At 54.2% G+C, this 5,640-nt stretch overlaps 1 protein-coding gene across 2 annotated transcripts in view; it reads left to right on the top strand.

Moving 5' to 3' along the window:
• Positions 1–5,640, top strand: part of Rfx2 (regulatory factor X2) — a 112,876-nt gene that overhangs the window by 35,730 nt on the left and 71,506 nt on the right. The window lies entirely within an intron of this gene.

The following is a 5,640-nucleotide window of genomic DNA, read 5'->3' as shown; positions in this document are numbered from 1 at the left end:
CCCAGAAATACAAAGCACAAATCGATAACATGTACTTGTAGCTGCTGTGGTGGGAGTGCCCTCTCTATCCTCATGGTGAGACCCAATGCCCTGGCTTTAGCTGGGCTGTGTGGTGCTAGGTGTCAGCCGATGCCCTGCCTTCTCTGTCTTCCTGAGCAGGCAGGCCCAACATTTTTCATGGACCCACATTTATTTATTTTATCTTCCTACAGTGTGTGTGTGAGCAGGCAAGTGCCACAGTGTACGTGTGGCTACCAGAGAACAATTTTGGGTGTTGCCTCGACCCTGTGAAGTCCACTAGCCTAGCTGGCCCTGTCTCAACTTCCATCCCTCTGAAAGAGCAAACTGTGCCTGCTGGGTCTGCCCGCCAAATCCCTTTCGAGGATTTGAACTTGGCTCCTCCTACCCGCGTGGCAAGCACTTTGCCCCTGAGCCATCTCTTTTTGTCCCCACTTTCCATGTGTTTTGTTCAGAGAAGGTCTGTGGCCGAGTTCTGCAAGTTACCCAGCTCATCACACCTTCTGTCCACACTCTCTCTTCTCCCTTCCCCAGGGTGTGTCTGCAGGGAGCACCCTGGGGTGGGGGGTAGGGATTCTGAATACACACACTGTACCCATAGCATCCTCGGGGCCACCTGTCCAGCCAGCCCACCTGCGTGGCCTGGGGAGCAGGGGTCTCAGGAAGGGACACTACAGGGGGCCACTCCCCCAGCTCCAGTCCCACACACGGACAGAGCCTGCTAGCTTATTCCCTTCTAAGACCTGTGAGGGACAGATCCACTCCCCACCTCCTTCCTTGGGTCTCAGGCTGCTCTGCATCTGATGGCCTGGCTGACCATCTTCCTTCCATGGCTACATCTGCATCTAACTTTCCTCTGGGTACACGTTTGTGTACGTGCAGGTGCAGGTAGGTGTGTGTGTGTGTGTGTGGTGTGTGTGTGTGTGTGTGTGAGAGAGAGAGAGAGAGAGAGAGAGAGAGAGAGAGAGAGAGAAAGCGCAAGCAGAGTGTGTTTGCAGGTGTGTGAGAGTGTGCACGCATGCACTCGTATACATGCATGTGTGCCTGTGTGTGTGTGCATGGTGAGTGCATGAGTGTGTGTGCGCATGTGCGCACATTCGAGCGACAGAAGTCTTTCACTGGCCTGAAAATTGCCAAGTAGGCTAGGCTGACCAGGGAGCCCCAGAGAGTCCCTGTGCTGGCTGCCCCACAGGTAGCTAGACCCCCACCTTATTCACACTACTCCCTCCCTCCCTCCCTCCCTCCCTCCCTCCTTCCCTCCCTCTCTCTCTCCCTCCCTCTCTCCTTTCCTCCCTCCGCCCATCCTTCCTTTTACACAGGCGCTGGGGATTTGCACTGAGGGTCCCACGCTTGCTCAGCCAGCACCCCCACTCCACCCCATGCCACCCCACCCTCAGCCCTCTCATCTCCCCTTATCATAAGGACATCATCAGGCTGGATGAGGGCTCACCTTGTGGTCCTCATTTTCCTGCTCCAACAGCCCCAGTTTCCCAGTAAGGTCAGTGTGCTACAATGCCAGGCTCAGGGCTGCATGGCTGGCCCACAGCACTTCTTACCTGGTACACAGAGCTCAGGGCACAGCTCCAGCCCGCCCTCCCGGCCACCACCTCCAACAAAGGGCACCAGCTCCCCCTGCCTTTCAGAGAGCCTCAGCTGATGTGGAGGTACATGTGTGCTCCCCAGAGAGCCAGGCATGAATCCCTTCAATTTCAAGGGTTTAGCCTCAAAGTTACAAAGTATAAAGGCTGTCTGTTGGCAGAAGAGAGTGTGTGGGACATGAAGACCTGAGGACAAAGGTCTCTGAGACCTTATTCCCTTGAGACTGAACTGAAAGGAGGCTGGTGGCCTATAGCGCTGGTCACAGGCAGGAGCAGCCACCCCCAGTTTTTCATGTGGGCGGGGTTCGAACTCATAGCCTCATACTTTTACAGCAGGCACTCTTAGCCGCTGAGCATGTCCCCAGCCCGACACTAGAAGATTTTAATCGCATCCATGGTTCGTGTGGCTGTGACTGTTCTCCAACAGTGTCCCTGTCACTCTCCCAGGTGGTGTGGGCGGCGGCAGCGGGAACCATTCCTAAGCGACCCATTTCCCTCCGGGGCATTTACTGTGTGGAACCTCGGCATGTCCCACCAGGAACCCCACAGACTAAGCCACGTCTGTCCTCTCCAGCTTCCAACAGGCAGACCTCATCTCAGCGGGCGACTCCCGCTCCCCAGAGGGAGCCCCCTCCCATGCTGAAGAAGCCACGCCCACACACTCCGCTGCTCTGCTGGCCTGCCTCAGCTTCAGAAGCAGGAGGCCCACAGTAGAGACACCCTGCGAGGAGACAAACAGACCTTCCGGGCTTGAGAGGGGTGAAAGTGCGACTGCAGCAGGCTCTGCCTCCCCTGGGACCTTGTATTAGAAAAGAGGTGTGAAGAACTGGGCCCCCCCAAAACAACTTCCTGGAAACTGCATGGAAACCCCCCAAATAAGTTGTAGTCAGGCGCCTCACTGCCTTGAGTCTTCATTCGCCAGTCAGGAGCTTGGTGGAATAAGGGGGGGGGGGGGGGGGGGGGACGCAGCGGGGTGCTCAAGTTGGCTTCCGGTTCAAATTTCGGCCTGCTAAGTGCTCTCATCCTCCTGAGAAGTGGCCTTGCCAGTTGCTCTGGCTCCTTGTGTGATGTTTCTTGTGTCTGCTGCACTTGTGTGTGTATGCATGTGTGTGAGTGTGTACCTGTGTGCGTGTACATGTATGTGTACATGTGGGGGGGTGTGCCTGTGTATGTGTACATGTGTGTACACATGCGTATACCTATGTACGTGTACATGTGCATGTGCGGGTTGTGCCTGTGTACATGTATGTATATATGTGTACGTGTGTGTGTGTGTGTGTGTGTGTGTGTGTTTGTGTGTAGGCCAGAAGTCAGGTGCCTTCCTCTAGTGCTTTCCACTGCAGTTTTGGGGGCAGAGCCCCCCACTCAACTCAGAGCTCCTCATTCAGCTAAGCCACATGCCCCTGAGCCCCAAGTACAGTGCTCTCTGCCTCTCCAGTTGGAGTCAGAGACACAAACCACCATGCCAGCCTTTTCCAGGGTTGCCAGGGATTCCCACTCAATGCCCTCATGCTAGCACAGCAAGCACTTTGGTCCCTTGCAGGTTTGGCTCCTGACATTCCTTCCTCGGGGATGAGGCGCACTGCTGTATGACTCACAGCCTTTAGAAGACAGGCACTCATCCCTGGGCCACCCAAACGCTTCAGGATACCAGAGCCTGGGCAGCATGACAGCTCTCCATTGCCGTGACAAAACGCCCGAGACAAACAGCTTAAAAAGAAGGAAGGGCTGGGAAGGTGGCTCCATTGGAAAGTGCACACTGTACAAGTGTAAGGACCTGGGTTCGATCCCCAGGTCCCACATAGTAGAAGGCAAGAAGTAATGCCCACCAGTTGCCCTCTGATTGACACACGTGCACCCTCCCACTCTCACCAACACCCAGGAAATGCTTTTTGTTTTGTTTGTCTTGAGACATGGTTTTTCTGTGTGTAGCGCTGGCTGTCCTGGAAATTTCTTTGTAAACCAGGCTGACCTCAAACTCTCAGAGATCCACCTGCCTCTGCCTCCCAAGTGCTGGGATTAAAGGCATGTGCCACCACCACCATACCCAGCGGTGCATAAAAGTTTTTTTTTTTAAGTAAATGGTGCCTGAGGGTGCCACCTCTGCACACAGCATATGCTCATAACACCATGTACTTCATGCACACATGGGCAGACAACCCCAGGGCGTACAACTCTGCCCTGTACTTCCTGGCTTTCTTATAGAGTAAGCAATGGCTAGAAAACACGGTTGCTGGGTGCAATGACCCATGCCTATCATTCCAGTGTGGGAAGTGCTGGAAGAAAGGAAAAAATAAAGGACAAGTGGCAGTCTGAGGACTTGGTAGGAGGGTTAGCTGATCCTGTCAGAGCTGTGATCTTCTTGTCATGAGACTATCAAACGTCCCCAAAGGGCAAATTTGTCCACCTACCCGCTGGCTGGACACTAAGCCTCTGGGACACGCCAGGCTGCATGCGCCTCCAGCGCCCTCTGCAGGTGGCCATGGTTTGTGCCCAAGGCGGATTCCATTTCTAGTCCCTATATTTCGACCCTGTAGATGGTCCAGCCTTCAGGAGAGTTTTTGAGAGCCCGCTTTCTGACCTCCGGTGTGTTCTTGTGCCTCTCCGTTTTGCGGACTGTCACAAATGTCCACACAGGGCTGAGAGAAATGTGACCAAGCTGGAGTACAGCCCAGTGGCCCACCGTCAGAGACCTGGCCCAGACTAACCCGATGTCGAGCCCACGGTGGACATCCCCCTGCAATCGGCTTTGCAGGGACAGAAATCCAGCCATGGTGGCTCATATCTGTCACCCAATGGGCTGGCCGCCTCAGGTACCCAGGGACAGAGGGCACAGGCGTGTAACAAGCGTGGCTTCAGTTAGACTTTTGTTTTTCCCCAGACCAGAATGGCCTCCAAATCACTATATAGCTGAGTGTGGCCCTTCCTGTCACCTCCTCCCTGATTGCTAGGATAAGATGTGGACCATGCTCAGCCGATGGGATGCTGGGGGCTGACATGGTCTCCTGCGTGCTATTCAAGTCCTCTCAACAACTGGGCCACACAGCTGTACCTTCAGCCTTGGCGTAAGTTTCTATTTACCAGTCGCCTGGTCTCTGGTAGTTTTTATTTGATTGAGACAGGGTCTTGAATAGCCCAGGCTAACCTAGAACTTGTTATGTAGCTGAGGATGACTTTCCATTCCTGATCCTCCTGCCTCCACATCCAGAGTGCGTGAATGGCAGGAAACTTACACCAATGATGAAGGTACAACTTCCAGTACTTGGAAGGCTGAGGCCCAAGTATATCAAGTTGAGGGCCAGCCTGGGCTACATTGAGAGACACTGTCTCAAGGGGGAAAACACTGGAGGATGTGGCTCAGTTGTTAAGAGCACTTGAATAGCATGCAGGAGACTGTGTCAGTTTTGTTTTATTATATTATTCTATCATTACTACTGTTCCTTATTTGTGGGGGTGGAGAGCTCACCCCACAGTGTGTGTAGAGGTCAGAGGTCAACCTAAATCCTCCCACAGTGTGGGCCCCGAGTTGGGGGGCGGGTGTTAAAGTCAATTCATCAGGCAAAGCCATCTCCCAGCGCTCAGGTAACCTAGGCCAACTCAAACTTTCTATGTAGCTCAGGCTACCCCTGACCTCACCATGTAGCCCAGGTTGGCCTTGAAAACAGTCAGCAATCCTCCGACCTCAGTTTACTCCCATTTTGGTAGCATTTGTGATGCCTGAGAGTTTTTCCACCTTGGTGATGTCTGGTTTTTCTCATCTGTGTTTTTGGTGCATGTGCCGGGGCTTGGGCGCATGTGTGCGATCGACAGGGCCCGTGGAGGTCAGAAGAGGGTGTCCGATTCCCCTGCAGCTGGAGTCAGGCATAGGTGTGAGGTGACCGATGTGGGTCCTGGGAGTTGAGCCCTGCCTCTCAGGAGAGCAGTCAGCACTTAACTGTGGAGCCCACAAAGACAATCCTACCAGCCCATCCACAAACCTGCACCGGGTGGCGTTTCCCAAATGCACGTCATCCAGGCAGCATCC

This window comes from Acomys russatus, chromosome 31 (assembly GCF_903995435.1).
Source record: "Acomys russatus chromosome 31, mAcoRus1.1, whole genome shotgun sequence".
Taxonomy (NCBI): Eukaryota; Metazoa; Chordata; class Mammalia; order Rodentia; family Muridae; genus Acomys; species Acomys russatus.
This window is presented reverse-complemented; position numbering and strand designations above follow the sequence as displayed.